This window comes from Hemitrygon akajei, chromosome 4 (assembly GCF_048418815.1).
Source record: "Hemitrygon akajei chromosome 4, sHemAka1.3, whole genome shotgun sequence".
NCBI lineage: Eukaryota > Metazoa > Chordata > Chondrichthyes > Myliobatiformes > Dasyatidae > Hemitrygon > Hemitrygon akajei.
Window position 1 is genome coordinate 38641387 of NC_133127.1, and position 20725 is coordinate 38662111.

General features: G+C 42.0%; 1 protein-coding gene across 8 annotated transcripts in view; it reads left to right on the top strand.

The window, feature by feature from the left end:
• The window catches only part of LOC140726264 (uncharacterized protein C4orf54 homolog), a 61042-nt gene that overhangs the window by 11632 nt on the left and 28685 nt on the right, over positions 1–20725 (top strand). The window contains exon 3 of one of the 8 annotated variants that reach the window (XM_073042407.1): positions 5968–6027. The exons of 6 other annotated variants lie outside the window; for them this stretch is intronic. The gene's annotated coding sequence lies outside the window, so the exon portion shown is untranslated. Of the gene's footprint in view, positions 1–324; positions 397–5967; positions 6028–20725 lie in introns of those variants that run through there. One more of the 8 variants, XM_073042408.1, reaches the window with a different exon arrangement.

Below are 20725 nucleotides of genomic sequence, written 5' to 3' on the forward strand. Positions count from 1 at the left end.
GAGCTTTCTGATAGCTTTCAAAATGATGAGGCTCTTATTTTAAAGGGTTTGTCCCCTTTGCTCTGTCCATTCATCAGAAGAATTAGTCCCTTAATAGACGTGCCATAATATTTAATTACCTTTAACATATAAATTATATTTCCATTATCTTCTGAAGGGACCACACTTACATTTAAAGGGCAAATAATACCAGATGTTGAATTTTGATAAACTTGGCCGATGTGCTGCACAAGACTATGCTTGTTGCCCTTTTCCCATATTTTCCCCTGTCAAATGTTCTGATTTCACTCCTATTATCCCATTAAATCTTGCTTCTTTGCTTAGAACTTCTACAACTTTCCGTTACATATTGGACAGGAGCCATTACTGTGTGGACATTGTCAGTTCTCATGCAGGTAACCACAGGAAGTGATTAGTTAAATCAGGGCATGGCTTGTACAGTGAATGTGTGATCCCTGGGGAGTGTTGTGGAACAGAAGGATTTAAGTTCACGAAAATGATTCTGGGATTGAAAGGCTTATCATAGGAGGAACATTTAATGGCTCTGGGCCTGTACTCACTGGATTCCAGAAGAATAGGGAGTGGGGGAAGATCTCATGAAACCTATCGAATGTTGAAAGGCCTTGATAGAGTGGATGTGGAAAGGACGTTTCCTATCATGGAAGAGTATTGGTCCAGAGGGCACAGCCTCAGAATAGATTTAGCTGATTTAGAACAGAGCTGAGAGGAATTTCTTGAGCCAGAGAGTGGCAAATCTGTGGAATTTGTTGCCACAGGCAGTTGTGGATGCCAAGTCATTGGGTATATTTAAGTCAGAGTTTGAAAGATTCTTGATTAGTCGGGGCATGAAGGCAGGAGATTTGGGGCTGAGAGGAAAATTGATCAGCCATAATGAAATGGCGGAGCAGACTCAGTGGGCCAAATGGCCCAGTTCTGCTCCTATATCTTATGGTCTAATACAAGCATGCAGTTTGCTGACAGAAACATCACAAGTAGACAAGATGGTGACGCTGGCCTTCATTAGACAGCGCATTGAGTATAGAAGTTTGATTGTTTGGTGCGATTGTACAAAGCTGAGATTGCACCTGGAATATCATGCACAGCTTTTGTCACCCTGTTGTGAGAAAGAAATCTTTAACACTGGAGAGAGTGTGGAGAAGATTTATGAGGATGCTGCCAGATCTAGAGGGTCTGAGTTATGGGGAGAGGTTGGAAGAGTTTAAGGCTTGATTCCTGAATGTTGGAGATTGAGGGATAACCTAATAGAAGTGGCATGGATATGATGAATGTACACATTTCTTTTACCTAGGGTTGGAGAATTAAGAACTAGAGGGCATAGATTTAAGGCAAGAGGACAAAGATTTAAAAGGCTGCTGAAGAGTAATTTTGTCATGCCAAAGGTGGTGAGTAACTGGAACGAGCTGCCAGAGAAGGTGGATGAGGCAGATAGAATAACAACATTCAATACATTTAGATAAGGACATGGGTAGGAGGGACTTAAAGGAATATTGGTCAAGCACAGACAAACAGGAATAGCTTGCTGCTATACCATGGATGGCATGGACAAGTTGGGCCGAAGGGCCTGGTTTCATGCTGTATTACTTTTATGACTCCAGGAACAAAGCAAGAATCCCTCCAGGGTTTAGATCACTGTCACCACTAATGGGGTCTTGAACTAGCTAGCCATTGTAACTCCTAGCTTACAGTTTACAAAGACACTTCTCTGATTGTAATTCTGAAGTGTAGGTGATTGGATTTGCAACAGTGCCATGCTGTATACTTCCTTGAAGGAAGGGGTCAGCAGTATTTCAATGCCTCGCTTATTGCTAGTTCCTTGTGTGTGTTTTGTGCCTCTCTGTTTTGATGCCCCCCCCCCCCCAATCACACATTACTTTCTCTCTTCACCCATTTCAGTTCTAATGTGTGTGCTCCAACTAATATCGTTTGTTTTTCTCCTGGAGAACTGTTTCAGGAGCTTCACTTTTTACAGCCTTAGAATTGGTTCAAGTCTGAAGATGTTAATAACCTGCAGGAGGTTGTTACTCACCTGAGTCAAACATCCTGTGGCCTCTTAAAATTTAAAACCAACCCCAGAACATTAGCTCTGGGCTCCAAAGGTATTTTAATTCAATGTTGACTTTGCCTTCATCCTTTTCTATTGGAAATGCAGGGGAGTTAGAAATTGTATGATAATACAAAGCCCAGTTTTATTGTGGGTAGTGGGGGAGGAAGTTATAAAAGGGCTTCATGATGAAATAGACAAGCTGAATGAGTGGTAAGAACATGGCAGATGGAAACAATCTGAGATTGTCTATTTCATTGCACTTAGCAGAAAAGCAGGTTGTTAAATAGAGTTTGGACTATGCTTATGAATAGAATTTCCCTTTAGAACAGGGATGAGAAGGAATTTCTTTAGCTAGAGGGTGCTGAATATGAAATTCATTGCTATAGATGGCTGTGGAGGCCAAATAATTGGATATATTTAAAGTGGTGATTGATAGGTTCTTGATTAGTAGGGGTGTTAAAAGGCTGTTAAAGGTTACAGGAAGAAGGCTAGAGAATGGTGTAGAGAGGGATAGTAAAAGAGCCATGATGAAACGGTAGAGCAGACTTAATGGGCCACATGGCCTAATTCTTCTCCTATTTCTTAATAATTTCAGTTTATATTCACAAGGACCTAGTTTCCTATTACTGAAGGCAATGCACAGAAGAAGCAAACAAGTAGAAAGGTGAATGGGATGTTGGCTTTTATTATGGGAGTATTTAGATACAGGAGAAAATGTGCCTTAATGCAGTTGTGGGGGGTCCTGGCGAGACCATACCTAGACTATTGTGTTCAGTTTGGACATGCTGCAGAGAATGCAATGACAATTTCGCATGGCGATATGCGAAGGTATTGAGTAGACTAGAGCTGTATTTGATTTTTAGAAGAATGAGAGAGATTTCATTGAAATACAGCATTTATCTTATAAAGCTTTACATTCTGAAGACAGGAAGAATGTTAATCCTGGCTGAGAAGCCTAGAGCAGGAACTGAAGGGAGTGCAGGGACCTAGAAAGATGAAAAATGAAAAAAAGCTAGACATTAATATAAAAGAGGGTATTAAAAGCTTTTTCAAATAAGAGTGAAAGAGAGGTGAGAGTGGATATTGGACTGCTGGGAAATGATGCTGGAGAGATAGTAATGAGAGAATAAAGAAATAGCATCAGTCTTCATTGCTCCCTCTAATTTGTAATGATCAATGTGCGCAAAAATCTTATGCTGTGCAATTTTCTGCTCAGTGACAACAGCATGTATGCACTGAATTTTACACATAGAGGTATTTATTTTAACAGCTAGCAAAACGCTGTCAATTAGAACTTTAATCTCCTCTGGGTTTGATCCTTTTTGCTGTCATTCATCTGCACGCTCTCAAAACATATGTAGCAGGCCTGTAGCGGGTAGCGAAGGATTTTCTTGCCAGAGCTTTTGCACACTGTCGGTATGTGATTTGCTTGCTAAATGGCGCTTTAAAAAGTCAGATTTCCAAATATCACTCCACTTCTTCCCACTTGCAAATTCTCCAGCAACTTTTGCATCGCAAAAATTCACGACAGTTTCTGTATTGCACATAAACATTCCTTGTAGCTGCATGCTCCTGACCTCATGAGCTTTTGGTGTAGCAGTTTCCACTGTTTAATTAAGCCATTCTGCTTTAAAAGAACCAGCAGTTCTTTTGCGCTTCACGCCCTTTGCTTCTTTGGAATTCGAGATAGTGAATCAATAATTTCTTGAATAAAAACAGTATAAATTCGTCAGTTCTAAAATCTGCAGACAAATCATCGTAAACTCTACATAGTCCACATCAGAAACCAGAAAAGGAAATGTGTATTTTGTATGATCGTGAAATATACTTAAAATGCCAAAAAGGTAGAAAGTCAAGCTAGGATAGAACTTAAACTATGAATGGTAGGGTACTAGGGAGAGTAATGGAACAGAGGGCGTATGAGTATAATTGCATTGTTTGTTGAAAGTGGTGTCACAGGGTGGTGAAAAAGGCATCTAGTTTGCTGGCCTTCATCAGTCAGGGTATTGAGTATAAATGTTAAGGACATTGTATTGCAGCTGTGTAACTCGTTGGTGAGGCCACATTTGAGGTTTACAAAATTATGAGGTGTATAGGTAAGGTAAATGCAATCAGGCATTTTCTACTTAGGTTGGGTGACACTAAAACTACAGGTCATAGAGATTCAGGGTGAAAGATCAAATATTTAAGCTGAATCTGAGGGGGATCTTCTTCACTCAGAGGCTGGTGCAAGTGTGAAACAAGCTGCCAGCGGAAGTGGTGGATGTGGGTTCTATTGCATTGTTCAAGAGAAGGTTGGATAAGTGCATGATTGAGAAGGGTGTGGAGGGCAATAGTCCACTTGTCAGCCGATGGGACTAGACATTTTGGCACAGATGAGATGGGCCAAAGGGCCTGTTGCTCTATGACTATGAAGTACTGTCCATGGCTTTGTTCCTCCTGTTATCAGAAAGGTATAGTTGAATGGGAAAGAGTGCAGAAAAGACTTACAAGGGTGTTGTGAAGACTAGAGGGCCTGAGTTAAAGGGAGAGGTTTGCCAAGTTTTGTCTTCATTCCTTGAAATGTAGAAGAATGACGAATAGCATTATAAAGGCTTATAAAATCATGAAGGGTGGGGTGGTAGGTGTCTTTTTCCCAAAATAGGGAAGTCCAAAGCTAAGGGGAAGAGAAAGACTTAAAAGGGACTAGAGGAGCAACTTTTCCATGCAGAGGGTGGTAAGTATGTGGAGCTAATTTATGCCAGAAGGAGTGGTTGAGACAGGTGCAGTTGTGTCATTAAAAAATGTATTTGGACAGGGACATGCACAAATGGGCCTTAGAGGTGAATGGACCAAATGCAGGAAATTTGGACTACATGGGTAGGCACCATGGTTGTCATTGGGCTGAAGCACTGTATCCATTGTGAATTGTTTTAATTCTCCCCATCCTCAACAGCTTTGGGAGAAGAGAGTCACAGACTTAAAAGGCCAACAGAATCTTTGGTTTCAATCCAAGTGTCTTGGAATTTTAAAAGCAAATAAAGTTACATTACAATTTTGGAAAACCAAAATGTCTAGGAATCCAAAATAAAAATAAAAATTACTGGAAACAGCATTTGAGGAGAGAGAATGTTTCAGGTTGATTAACTATCTGGAGAATAATACATAAATTTAGATTATTAGAGCATTTGATAAGGTAGAAATAAGGAAAGTTTTCCCTCTTGTGGGAGAGATTACAACTAGAAAGCCATTAAAATACAACTATTACAAACAAATCTAGTTGGCAGTGGAGGATGTTAGTCCACGCTGAGGAGTCTAGGACCAGAAATACAATTTCAGATTAAGAGGCAAGTCTTCCTCCTGAAAAAAGGAGAAATTTGTTAATCAGAGACTTGGTGAACCTTTGACATTCTCTACCTCAAATATCCATGCGGCTCAGTTTGTTTTGTTTATTCAGTCTCGAGATCTATACATTTCTGAATACTGAGGAAATTGAGGGTTATGAGGATAGAGTAAGAAAATGATGCCAGGTAGACAATCAGCCGTGACCTTGAATGAATGAGTCCGTTGGAGGGCTGGATGTCCTCTTCCATTCTGCTCGTTCTTATCTGCTTCTGTGCTACAATTGCATGTAATGTGTGTAGCTTATTACCTCCCATCCAAAAGACGGGAAACTTGAGAAAGCTCCTTTGAAGCTGGAGAAATCCTGAAAGAGCAAACTTGGGAGATGTTCCAGCTTGTAATGAGGTACATCATTATGTGCTGTTCAGCAAGACAGTGCATCTCAGAATGTGCTTGTGCATTGGCATTGGGAGCAACTGTAATCTGATGTAAGTAAACCTGATGACAGCTAAGGTAAGGGAGAGGTAACGTGCTACAGATGGGAATGGTTTACGTAGTAATAACATATAACTGTATTTCAGAGGAAGAATACAATGCTATGGGATTACTATCTTGTTCTGCTAACTGGGTGAACTTTTAGGTATGTAACTTTACAGATGATGAGTCAAAGAACAGCTGGGACTTGCTGTTTGACTGTCACTTATATATGCACAGCTGCAGTCTGAAATGACTCACCTTTCCTATTTTTCATGTCAGTTTGAGGAGGGCCATTTGATGTTTAGCACTTTCACAAATAATGGATTGGTATAGTCCTGATTGATTTATTACCTGGGCTGGTTCACTGGTAGATCTGTTTATATTACCCCTACATACATCCCCACTTGTGTTGCTGCACACGATACATTAGTGTATTTTATTTTTGTGTAATTTAAGGCATGAGCTTGTTGTATATAATCTAAACCGAAAGTCATATTCAGGGCTGTTGTGTTGCTGAAAATAACTCCAAGCTATTTGCCCTTCTGAATATCATGTACATTGGAATATGTGCCAAGTATGCAGTTGTTGACATTTGAAATAAAGTTGTTGATCACTGTGTGAATAACAAAGTATTTACTGCATAGAAGCAGGCCATTCAACCCATGGAGCTTCTCCTGGATAAAAATGTTATTGTCCACGTGAGTTCATTGACAACATTTATAAGTACAAAAGGAGGCCATTTATCTCCACCTTTTACTAGCCCATCACCAATCCTTCATTGGCAGTGGGTCAAAGTGCAAAGTAAATTTATTATCGAAGAGTGTGTGTATATATATATATATATATATATATATGTCACCATGTACTATTCTGAGATTCATTTTCTTGCAGACATTCACAGTAAATACTAAGAAACATAATATAGACAGAAAGAAAAACTACACATAAAGACAAACAATGTACAAAAGACATCAAGTTGTGCAAATACAAAAATGAAAGAAACAAAATAATAGTAATAAGTAATCAATACTGAGGACATGATTAGAGAATCCTTAAAGGTGAGTCCATAGGTTGTGGAATCAGTTCAGTGATAAGGTGAGTGAAGTTATCCACTCTGGTTCAAGAGCCTGGGTAATAACTTTTCCTGAACCTGGTGGTGTGGGACCCAAGGTTCTTGTTGCTCCTTTCTAATAGCGGCAGTGAGAAAAGAGCATGGCCTGGATGGTGAGAGGTCCTTGATAATGGATGCTGCTTACTTTCAACAGTGCTGCGTATAGATGTGCTCTGTGGTGGGGAGAGCTTTACCTACGATGGGCTGGGCTGTGTCCACTACTTTTTCCGTTCAAGGGGATTCGTGTTTCTGAAACTCAGTCCTGGGCAAGACTGTGGGAGTATATTCACTAGAAGGACTGCAGCAGCCTGGACAATAAATGCTGATCTTGCCAGTAGCAATCATATCCAGGCAAAAGAAACAATGAAACAAATGATTGAACTGGTTGGACAGATGTTACACAGCCATTCCTGTAAGTCATGGAATCCGAAACTCTATTATTTAGCGAGCAAATCCAGAGCAGAAGGAACCATTTCCACAATCAGGCTACACAAGTGAGTGGAAATCAGGAACTGCCCCCAAAATTGCTGAGGTTGGACCCCAATGGAAGACGTTGGAGTTGTAAGTGATGGGGTTTGGTTAGAAGTTTTAAGGACTGGCAATATCTTTCCGGGTCAGGGTTGTGTGTGGTGACTCAAAGGGGAACCTGTAAGGCACTGACTGCCTTTGTCTCTACTGTTTTAGAGGTAGTGGATTTGAGAAGTGCTTGAGAGTAGTCTAGGGCAGTAACTGCAGCAGATTTTTGTAGATCGTATGTACTGCAGTCACAGTGTGCTAATGGTGAAAGGGATGAATGTTCAGAGTGGTGGATAGGTTGCAATTAAGTGTGCTGCTTTGTCCTAGATGATGTTGAGTTTTTTGAGTGCTGTTAGAGCTGTACTGATTCAGGCAAGTGGAAGATATTCCGTCGATTTTTCCTGGCAGATGGTGGAAAGGCTTTGGGATATTAGGAAGTGAGTCATTCGCCCTGAGAACATAGCTTCGGACTTTTTCTTGAAACCATATTTACCTAGCTGATGCAGGAGGATTTTCAATCAGGGAGGTGAGCCGCAGGATATTGATGGGAATGGGACTTGGTAATAACATTGAACAGCAACAGTGGTCAAATTTACTTTTTATGGAAAAGCTCACTTTGGGGCACTCTTAAGGCATGGATGTGACTTCCTGCTTCTCAACCATATCTGTAAGATGTCTAGGTCTTGTTGCTTGCGAGCGTGGCCTGCCTCATTTGCTGAAGAAATGCAAATAGAATTGAACAACATACATTTTTATCTTATAAACCTGTGATGGAAGGAAGAAGATCAAGGCAGATGAAGAAGCCTTAGACACTGCCCTGATGAACTCCTGAAGTGTTGTCCTGGGGGCTGTGATGCTTGACCTCTACCAAATGCACAGTCTTCTTCCTTTGCGTGTGATTCCTCCCTGATGCGTATTGGATTCAGTTTTTACCAGGACTCCTTGATGCCACACTTGGTGAAGTGTATCAAGAGCAGTCGCTCTCACCTAATCTCTGGATTTTAGTTCTTTGGTCCTCATCTGTGACGATGAGGGACAGAGCTGATGAAATCCAAACACTTCATTGGTAGTCAGGTTACTGGTGAGTAAATTCCACTTGAAAGCACTGTCAAAGCCATCTGCAGCCACAATACTGATGACTGATTGAGTGGTAGTTAACCTTATAGGATTTGTCCTGTTCTTTGTGAATAGGACATACCAGGGTAATTGCTGGGCAAATGCCAGTGTTGTAACTGTATTGAACCTACCTGGTAGGAGGCAGAGGTCATTACTTTATTGGGACGTCATCCTGCCCTGTACTCAGTACTGTCAGCTGTTTTTAGAAATCATATGGAGCCAGTCAAATTTGTTGAAAACTGACTTTCAGGATTGTGCACTCAGCACTTCTGCCCGATCATGATGTTCTTGACAAAAACACAAAATGCTGGCAGAACTCAGCAAGCCAGACAGCATCTATGGGAGGAGGTAGTGACGACGTTTCGGGCCAAAACCCTTCATCAGGACCTTGTCTTTAACACGTGCCTTCTGGGCTCCACCATCACGGTTCTTGCAGTCTCCTCCTGTTTGCTGATTAATTGTCCACTGCACTTCATGACCAGGTGTGGTTGGGTAGCAAAACTTTGACCTATCCTGTTGGTTGTGGAATCCTCATCTATCTTTATCACAATTTTGTTCATTCTGCTTGTGATAAAATGTTGCAGTTTCGGCTCATTTTTTGCTGTGCCTCCTGCTGCTGCTGACATGCCCTCCAGCACTTGGTGAACCAGGACTGCTCCTGGTCCTCCGGTGTGACAGTAACAGCAAGATGAGGCCATATGGCTGCACATTGTGGTACGGTGGATATCTGCTTGCGACAGACACTCAGATTGGAGTTGCAAGCTCTGTTCTGAATCTTTCCCAGTTAGCAGAATAGTGGCGGAACAGAATACCATAGAAAGTATGGAGGGGAATAAAGAGTTGACATTTCAGGCTGAAGGATCTTGGCCTCAGCTGCCTGACTTGCTGAGTTATTTTGTGCATGTGCGTTGCTCTAGATTTCCAGCATCTGCAGAATCTCGTGTGTTTCGAGAGTATCTTCAGTGTGAAGACAGGATGAGGTCTGTGCTGTGATGGCTTCCAGCAGCGTTATCAAGGACAGTTGCATTTGGCACAGAGGGATAGGTGATGCGTAGGCCAAGTTAAGTTTAGCCCATATCTCGGTTCCCTCACCACCTGTTGCAAACCCAAACCAGTTGCTCTGTCCTTCAGCTTGCCAGCTAATGGTGCTGCCAAGCATATTGGTCCACACCCAGAGTGCGTTCAGTGCTTTTCCAAGTGTCGCTCAATATAGAGGAGCATTACCTGAGGGAGGACAGTGAGGGGTGGTCAGCAGGGGGTTTCCTTAGCTACCTTTGACCTGATTCCAGGAGACTTCATTGAGTCCAGAGTCTATACTGAGAACACTCACAATGTCTTCTGCCCACTGCTCTGCACCTCACTGGTGAGTCAGTTCTGCTGGTTGGGCAAACGTTCCTGGGGATTGTGATATAGTCATGGAGTTTTTCAGCATGAAATCAGCCCCTTTGGTCCAATTCATACATGCCAATTATGATGTCTTCCTAGTAGTCCCATTTACCTGCATTTAGCCCATATTAAGAAATATAGAAAACCTACAGCACAATACAGGCCCTTCAGCCCACAAAGCTGTGCCAAACCTGTCCTTACCTTAGAAATTACCTAGGGTTACCCATAGCCCTCTACTTTTATGAGCTCCATGTAGCTGTCCAGGGGTCTCTTAAAAGACCTTATCGTATCTGCCTCCACCATCATTGCCAGCAGCCCGTTCCACTCACTCACCACTCTCTGTGTTAAAACATACTTCCCCCTGTCATCTCCTCTGTACCTACTTCCAAGTACCTTAAAACTGTGCCCTCTTGTGCTAGCTACTTCAGCCCTGGGGAAAAAGCCTCTGACTATCCACATGATCAATGCCTCCCATCATCTTATACACCTCTATCAGATCACCTCTCATTCTCCGTTGCTCGAAGGAAAAAAGGCCGAGTTCACTCAACCTATTCGTATAAGGCATGCTCCCCAATCCAGACAATATCCTTGTAAATCTCCTCTGCATCCTTTCTATGGTTTCCACATGCTTCCTATAGTAAGGTGACCAGAAATGAGCACAGTACTCCATGTGGAGGCTGATCAGAGTCCTATATAGCTGCAACATTACGTCTCAGCTCCTAACTTCAATCCTATGATTGATGAAGGCCAATGCACCATTTGCTTTTTTAACCACAGAGTCAACCTGCGCAGCAGCTTTGAGTGTCCTATGGACTCGGACCCCAATATCCCTCTTGATGTTTTCCAAAACTCCAGCACATTCTCTTTCTTAATATCTACATGCTGAAGCCTTTTGGTCTGCTGTAAGCCATGTTGACAATCGCCAAGATCCTTTTCCGTAGTGAATACTGAAGCAAGGTACTCATTAAGTACCTCTGCTATCTCCTCCGGTTCCATACACATTTTTCCACTGTCACACTTGATTGGTCCTATTCTCTGACATCTTATAGAATGCCTTGGAGTTTTCATTAATCCTGTCTGCCAAGGCCTTTTCATGGCCCCTTCTGGCTCTCCTAATTTCTTTCTTAAGCTCCTTCCTGCTAGCCTTATAATCTTCTAGGTCTGTATCATTACCTAGTGTTTTGAACCTTTCTTAAGCTCTTCTTCTTGACCAGATTTACAACAGCCTTTGTACACCGCGGTTCCTGTACCCTACCATCCTTTCCCTGTCTCATTGGAACGTACTTATGCAGAGCTCCATGCAAATATCCCTTGAACATTTGCCACATTTCTTCCGTACATTTCGCTGAGAACATCTGTTCCCAATTTATGCTTCTAAGATCCTGCCTGAGAGCCTCATGTCACCCCTTTCTCCAATTAAACACTTTCCTAACTTGTCTGTTCCTATCCCTCTCCAGTGCTACGGTGAAGGAGATAGAATTATGATCTTTATCTCCAAAATGCTCTCCCACTGAGAGATCTGACACCTGACTAGATTCATTTCCCAACACCAGATCAAGTACAGCTTCTCCTTTTGTAAGCTTATCTACATATTGTGTCAGGGAACCTTCCTGAACACACCAAACAAACTCCACCCCATCTAAACTCCTTGCTCTAGGGAGATGCCAATCAATATTTGGGAAATTAAAATCTCCCACCACAACAACCCTGTTATTATTACACCTTTCCAGAATCTGTCTCCCTATCTGCTCCTCGATATCCCTATTTATGTACCTCTCCAAATATTTTTTAAACTTTGTATTGTCTCTACAGTTGTGGCAGCTCATTCCCTCTGTGTGAAAAGGTTGCCCCTCATGTCCCCTTTTAAATTTTCCTTTCTTCCATCCATACCATATAATTTAAGACTCCCCAATTTGGGGACAAAGACTGTAACAATCATTTTGTCTACGTCATATATGTCAAACTCAAGGCCCGCGGGCCAAATTCAGCCCGCGGTGGAATTATCTTTGGCCCGCGAGATAATATCTAATTACTATTAAAGCTGGCCCCAGTAATCGAAGCGCCTATGGCGTATGACATGGCTAATGCTGAGTTTATTCAGGTACCAGGTTTTCAGGGTCTTTAGTGTTTATTCGGCAGTCTTGCTCGGCAGTCTTCTTCATAAGAAACGGAATTTGTAAAGTGAAACACTTTGTAGTTATAGCAGAGACTGAGACACATGAGAGCAGGCTGAAAAAACGGAGGCAACGAAAGCTGTGTTCGCACGCGTCCGACTGATCCGGCCGCATGAAGCTGCATTTTGCTCAATCCGGCCCGTGACCTAAAATGAGTTTGACACCCCTGGTCTACGTCCATTGTGATCCTAACTCTTGCACTCAGTGCCTTTAAGCAATGAAGAGTCCAGCACATCATTTGCAAGGTGTGATTCTGTGAGCACCGCTATGTCAGCCTATTTCTTGACAAGGCTGTGGGACACCTCCCCCAGTTAAGGAAAAAGTTTGGAAAAGTTTGCAAGATGAGCTTGGTTGGAGTGGGAAGGTTGAGAATGAATTAGCTGCCAGGTGATTCATCATTATTATCCTTTATCTGCTTTAATGTTATATTTATGACACAACAGGATGACTTGCTGGGACCATGTAGAGCACTTAACAATCAAACACATTGTTGTGCTCTGGAGTCATTTATAAAGCATACAGGTAAGTTTCCTTCCCTGAAGGACAGTAGTAAACCAGGTGGATTTTTACTATGATCTGGTAATTCTTTGGTTGGGTTTACTAAGGCCAATTGTTAGTTAGTAAAAGTTTCAGATTATTAGCCTAGAACAGACTGCCGGGGTAGTGGTGGAAGCTGATGTTTAAGAGGAGTTTGGATTGGAAGGGAGATGGATCATGTGTAGGTAGAAGAGGTTTAGTTTAATCTGGCATTGTGTTTGGCACAGTCATTGTGGGTCGAAGGCCTGTTCCTGTGCTGTACTGCTCTGTTCTCTATTACCTGAGTTCCAACTTTGCTAAGGTGAGATTTCAACTTTAATATCTGGATTGTCGATTCCCATTACTGCTTTATTACTTTGGTAACGTAACCACTTTAATGCAGGTCAGTTGAAAAATATCAAATGAACATATAACTTATCTGTTTTTTGAAAACTGAACACTTCATAAATACTGTGGATTCTGGATAATTGGGACACATCTGGACCAGTACATTTTGGCCCAATTAAGAGGCTGGCCCAATTAGCCAAAGTTTCAAGTAAATAGTTAAAAAGGTAGGAAAATGACAAACTGAGTAACAAATTATGTATTTAAATGAAATACAGAACAAGTTAAGAACCTTACCCATAGTAGTACAGTCCTCCAAGAGGTCCACAACCTTGTCATAGGGTTTGGAGGCTTGCATGCCTCAATGACCCAGAGACGTATATTGGCTGGAGTCAGCGCTTTATTAAGATTTGGCTCTTGGTATGGTCACCCATGCCAAACAGGTCAAAGCATAGAGACCACACACAGAGTGGCCCATCAGTCCTCCAGGTTTGGGGGTTCAGTTCAGGGCTAACAACCCTGACTGGTAAAGCAAAATTGTTACAGAAGCAGCAATGAAGAATACATCTGAGTGTGATGGTATTCCTGAGTCTCCAACTAGGATGTCTGACGGTAGTGAAGACAGAGAGGAACCTACTGACATAATGAAGGAAGCCCTGAGCACCGTCAGAGATAAGACCTTCATTGCTGCCCTAAATTCCAGCAGCATGACAGGCAATAAGTCGTAATAGTACCAATAGTTATCAATGGAGGAATTGTATGCAATGAACAAAATCAGTGCAGGCGCCTAGTGCTGATAATGGGCTGCCATCTTACAGTGCTATCGATGATTACATCCTCCTAATCTTCATTTTCATTTTAATATTCAAGATGATTGTCAATACCTTCAAAATCTTCGTTGTGCTCCTGGTTTTTTTGCAATGAGCAAAACAGTTCAGAATTGTCCTACTGCTGTTTCTTGCCAGCTATCAATGACAAAGATAACTGTGTATTGAATACAATCGCATGCAACACACTATTTAAATACTGTTCACTCTGAGCACAGTGTAGCATCTAACAGTACATTACTGGCACTAGTTAGAAACTGTTTGGCAACGGTCTCCTGTCCCAATTAAGCGGTATAATGTTCCAAATAAACAAAGGGAATCCTGGCAATTTTCTCGATTAGTTTTTATGCTTTAAGAGTCATCACAAATAAGTGGGTGCTTCAATTAAGTGGAATCCATTGTATATTTGTTGAAGTGGGCAATGTATGAAATAGGTTAGAACAAAATTAAATAAAATAGATCATTGACCTTAAGGAGTCTCATAGCTGGCAAAGCAGATGAAAAATAAGGAACTTGTCTTTAAAACTGTTTAAAATATTGTAAGGGTTTTCTGTAAACTTTCTTTCTCCAAAAGCCTTTCAAAATTTCTCTGCACCCAGTTATAAATTGTTATGTCAGCATTCCTCATTCGTGTCACTTGTCACAAGTAGCTGCATGTTCTAATGACAAGATTTTATAAAGCATTTGAGGTTTTTCTAAATTTTCCCATTTCTGCCATCTTGCCATCTTCAGCTTCAATTCAAATGACCCTGTGTGCAGTCTAAACAAAGGGCTTCACCAGAAAGATTACTCAATTTAACACGTTTCATTTTTATCTTTAATAATGGAGTTGTGATGCCCCGGCCAGTTTTCAGTGATCCAGCAGGTCGTAATCTGAGTGGCCGGAGTCAGAATCAGCTTTATTATTCCTGACATAGTAGTGAAATCTGTTGTTTTGTGGCAGCAGTGCAATGTCAGACATGAAAATTACTACAAGCAACACACACAAAATGCTGGAAGAACTCACAGCATCTGCGGAAGATAAAACAGTCGATGTTTCCCTCTCTCACCATTATATTGCAATGTACTGATGTCACAAGCAACAAATTTCACACCATATGCCAGTGACTGTCTTCTTGCTGCCGCCATCGGGAGGAAGGTGGTACAGGAGCCTCAGGACTCTCACCACCAGTTATAGGAACAGTTACCACCTCTCAACCATCAGGCTGTTGAAACGAAGGGGATAACTTCATTCAAATTCATTTGCCCCATCATTGAAATGTTCCCACAACCTACGAATTCACTTTCAAGAATCCTTCATCTCATGTTTTTGATATTTATTGCTTATTTTTTATTATTATTTCTTCTTTTTGTATTTGCACAGCTTGTTGTTTTCTGCGCTCTGGCTGAACGCCCTAGTTGGGAGTGGGGGGGGGGGGTCTTTATTTGATTCTGTTATGGATATTATTCTATAGATTATTGAGGATGCCCACAAGAAAATGAATCTTAGGGTTTGTATATGGTGACATATATATACTTTAATAGCAATTTATAGATTTTTAAAATTATATATTGCAGTGTACTTCTGCCACAAACAAGTTTCGTGACATATGCTAGTGATATTAAACCTGATTCTGATTCTTGGGATCCAAGTTCATAGCTCCCTGAAAGCAGATACGCAGGTTGATAGGATGGTTCAGAAAAGGCATATGGCATGCTCGCATTTATTAGTTGAGGCATTGAGTTCAAAAGTCAGGAAGTTACTGTAGGTTGCAGCTTCATAAAACTCTAATTGGACTGCATCTGGAATATTGCTTTCCTTTCTGGTCCTCCCATTGTTATGTAGAAGAGGTTTACCAGGATTAGAGGACATGTGCTAGAATGCGAGGTTGGACAAACATGGATTGTTTGATTGTTTTCTCTGGAGTGGTGGAGGCTGAGGGAAGATCTGATGGAAGTTTATATGTTTATGGGAGGCTTAGATGGAGTAGACCATCAGTATCTTTACCCCAGGGTGAAGGGTGTAATTGATGCCTATTGGAAGCAGGTGTGACCAGACCAAAAGAATGCGTGCATTGGTTTGTAATACTCTAGATGTAATAGAATGGAATGGGCTGCATCCAGGTGAACAGATTTGCCTCTCTGGGTGGATGCATATTTTTCTATACAATTTGCATCATTACACATGCATATAAACACACTCTAACAACAAATTGTAATGCGCACACTATTGCAAAATCAGGTCACACACACCTGACTTTGCGTTAGCTTTTCCATTATGCGTGTACATATATAAACCAGAATTGTTTTCCTTTTTCTAAATCCAATTCCTAAATAGTTATTGAACCCATGAACAAACCCTCAATTTTTAAAATATTATTTGTTTTTGCATTTTTTATTTAACTTTAATATATATACTTACTGTTATTGACTTATTTGTTTTTTTCTATATGATCATGTATTACATTGTACTGGTGCCGCTAAGTTAACAAACTTCATGACTTACGCTTGTGATATTACACCTGATTATGATTCTTGTGGCAAACATGATTGAGAGGGGTTTTGACAGGGGTGAAAATCATGCACAAGTACAGACATGCTCAGATGCAAAGAAAAACTTAGCTGCAGCAACATCACAAGAAAAGAACATTATTAGAACAAAAGAGTTTGTTTTAGTGCTAAGTGATCAATTTGGTTATAGTGTACAATAAAGACTGGGATAGATGAGATAAACAACAGAGTTCTTCTCATTAGTGAATGGTTCAATGACCAAGGGACACATACACAAAGTCCTGGGTAAAAGGACAGGAGAGGTGTGAGAAATAACATGTTAACTTAGGGATCGTAGAAACAGGTATTCAAAAGGAAAATCGTGAAGGGAAAGTAATTTAAAGGACACTAGGAAAGAACAGAATGTCAGATTATATTCCACTAAGGGCTAGTATAGAATGGATGGGACTAAATGACCTTCTTCCCTGCTCCAGGGAGATTCCAATTCTCTGCAGTTCACCAATTCTGCAGCTAACCACTGTATTGAGAGTTGGATCCAGTGACCTTTTGCTGCAATTGGGTTGGAATGAATCAACTGAAGGACAGAGATCCGAGTGCCACTCACAAAAAGCTCAGAATAATAAATTACTTAGTTCCTTTCCTGGATGTTCCTAGATATATTTATAGTCCGTTATCTTTTTTTGTATCATATTTTTGTTCTGATGTTGGAAATGAAATGCTTGTTTGAATCAGTACTCTTAAAAGGCCATGATGGTGTTGGGGGGGGGGTGTGGAATTTCAGGATATACTCAACCACAATGAAGGACTTGGTGATACATTTCCTGGTCAGGGTTGTGTGTAATAGGGACCCTGTGCTGTTCCCCTTTTTCTGATGCTCTTGTCTTTCTTGACTGGCTTTAGGAGGTACCAGTGGTGTAACCCAGGCAAGTACCTGCAGTGCATTTTATCAGCGGCACAGTTTGCAACCTCTGTTTACTGGCAGTGGAGAGAATGCATGTTCAGAGTGATAGATGAGGTGCTGATCTGTCCTGGGTACTGTTAAGTTTCCTGGATGTTGTTGGAGCTGCATTTACTCAGGCAAGGGGGGAGTATCACAAACAAGGGAAGATCTGCAGGTGTTGGGATCCAAGCACACACACAAAATGATGGAGGAACTCAGCAGGCCAGGCAGTATCTATGGAAAGGGTAAACAGTCGATGTCTTGGGCCGAGACCCTTCATCAGGACTGGAGAAAGAAGATGAGGTCAGAGTAAGGAGGTGGGCGGTGGGGAGGAAGAAATAGAAGGTGATGGGTGAAACCGGGTGAGGGAGGGGTGATGTAAAGAGCTGGGAAGTTGATTGGTGAAAGAGATAAAGGGCTGGAGAAACAGAGGAGAGAAGGCCATGGAAGAAAGGGAAGGGGGAGGAGCACCAAAGGGAGGTGATGGACAGGTAAGGAAATAAGGTGAGAGAGGAAAATGGAAATGTTGAAAGGAGGTAATTACCAAATATTCAAGAAATCGATGTTCATGCCGTCAGCTGTCCTACGCCTCCTCCCTCACTACCACTCAGGGCCCCAAACAGTTCTTACAATGAAGCGACACTTCACCTGTGAGGCTGTTGGGGTCATCTGGTGCTCCCAGTGTGGCTCCCTGTCTATCGGTGAGACCCGACGTAGATTGGGAGACTGCTTCACCAAGCACCTACGCTCCGTCCACCACATGAAGCAGGATCTACCAGTCGCCACCCATTTTATCTGTACTTCCCATTCCCATTCTGACATGTCTGGTCCAACACTGAGGTCATAAACACTTTCGGCATTTTCTACTGCTGCAATGAGGCCACAATCAGGTTGGAGGAGCAACACCTTATATTCTGTCTGGGTAGCCTCCAAACTGATGGCATGAATATCGATTTCCTCGAACTTCGGATAATTGACACCCCCCCCCCCCCCCACCCCACCTCTCCTTCATCATTCCCCATTCTAGTTTCCTCACCTGAACTTAACGCCTGCCCATCACCTCCCTCTGGTGCTCTTCCCACTTTTCTTTCTTCTATGGCCTTCTGTCCTCTCCTATCAGACTCTCCCTTCTCCAGCCCTGTATCTCTTTCACCAATTGACTTCCCAGCCCTTTGCCTGACCCCTCTCCCTCTCTCCCAGTACCATCCATCACCTGCCACCTTGTACTTCTTCCTGCCCTTCCCTCACCTTCTTACTCTGACTTCTCATCTTCTTTTCTCCAGTCCTGATGAAGGGCCGCGGCCTGAAATGTCGACTGTTTACATAGATGCTGCCCCGCCTGCTGAGTTCCTCCAGCATTTTGAATGTGTTAAGAGTATTCCACCACATTCCTAATGTAACTTGTTGGTGGAGCAAAGTCTTTGAGAAATCAGCTGTCTAGGCCCTAAGCTCTGGAATTCTTTTCCTAAACTGCTCTACTTCTCCTCTCTCTCTCTGACCAAGCCTTGGGTTATCTGAATCAACATCTCCTTCTGTGGACCACCGTCAGTTTCTGATGGCACACATAACTTTGTAGAACAATGGAACCTTTTTGTTCTACTAAAGGCACTGTGTTAATAGAAGGTGTTGTCTTTGTCTGAATGCCCAGCGAGGCTATCTTTATCCGCTCTCAGTTACAAAGTGAGATTTGTTTACTTTGCCATGGAAACCTGTGTCTCTGGCAGATCACTTGCTGACGATCATTCACCATTTAATGGACTTACTCAGCTTCCGAGTAAAGCATATGAAGGTCACTCCTCAGGACTATCACAGTCAAAGATATCTGCACCACATGCTGCAGCTCCAGGTCTCACCAGAGCAAGGAACGTTTATAATTAACAATGAGAACGGACAGACTCAGAAACATCTGCTCCTGAAAAACGAACAAAGAAACAAATGATCAAATTACAGGCAGATTTTTGAAGGGGGCAGGACAGGTTGCTGAGGGTATTTATTTTAAAGCACGTTGTGAATAGAGAACTTTATAAATAGACTACAAGTGGCAGTTCTAAACTTTATATATCAGACATTTGGCTCTGGCAAGATCACTTGCATCCAATTAGATGTATGTCATGTTATGAATCTCATCAAGGGTTTGGAATGTGGTGGAGACTTACTGGAATGGACTCAGGACTTCAGCTAATGAGAGGAGTGTGGGGAGAAGTTGGGGCAAGTAGAGATTAATGTTAAATATTTAGTGCACCTCATTAACACAAATCAGTCAGGTTGTACTAAATAAGTTTTTTGTAACAAATTCAAAAGTCTACAAATAGAAATCCAAAATAGAAGCAAAAATGCTGGCAACGTCCAGCAGATCATGGGACATAGAAATCTACAGCAATGTTACTGGCCCTTCGGCCCACAATGTTGTGCCAACTGTTTAACCTACTCTAGAAGCTGTCTAGAATTTCCCTACTGCATAGCCCTCTATTTTTCTAAGCTCCATGTACCTATCTAAAAGTCTCTTAAAAGACCCAGTTGTATCCGCCTCTGTCACTGTCGCTGGCAGTGCATTCCACACACCCACCGCTCTCTGTGTGGAAAAACTTACCTCTGACAATCCCCCCTGTACCTACTTGCAAACACCTTAAAACTATGTCCCCTCGTGCTAGCTATTTCTGCCCTGGGAAAAAGTCTCTGGTTATCCACACGATCAATGCCTCTCATCATCTTATACACCTCTATTGGTTTACCTCTCATCCTCCATCACTCCAAGGATTCTTATAAGGCATGTTCCCCAATCCAAGCAACATCCTTATAAATCTCCTCTGAACTCTCTCTATAGCATCCACATCCTTCCTGTAATGAGGGGACTAAAACTGAACACAGTACTCCAAGTGGGGTCTTGTATAGCTGTAACATTCCCTTACAGCTCTTGAACACAATTCCACAGTTGAAGGCCAACACACCATAAGCCTTCTTAACAACACTATCAACCTGTTCAGCAGGTTTGTGTGTCCTATGGACACAGACCCCAAGATCTCATTGATTCTCCACATTGGCAAGAGTCTTACCATTAATATTATATTCTGTCTTCAGATTTGATCTACCAAAATGAATCACTTCACACTTATCTGGGTTGAACACTATCTGCCACTTCTTTGCCCAGTTCTGCATCCTAGATCAAACAGTGTCTGTGGAGAAAGAGGCAGAGTTAATGTTCCGTTTCAGAGATCCTTCAACAGGACTGACCTTGAACCCCAAACATTAACTCTGTTTCCCTTTCCACGTGACCTTTTCCCAGCATTTCCTGTTTTCGTTACTCGTTTGCACTGGTTGGAGAATCTGAAACAGAACGCACAAGTGTTGGGTGAACACATTGAGTCAGGCAGCATCCATGAAGGGGATTGGACATCTGCTATTTTGGATCAAGCACTTCACCGGGACTGAGGGAGAAGGGTA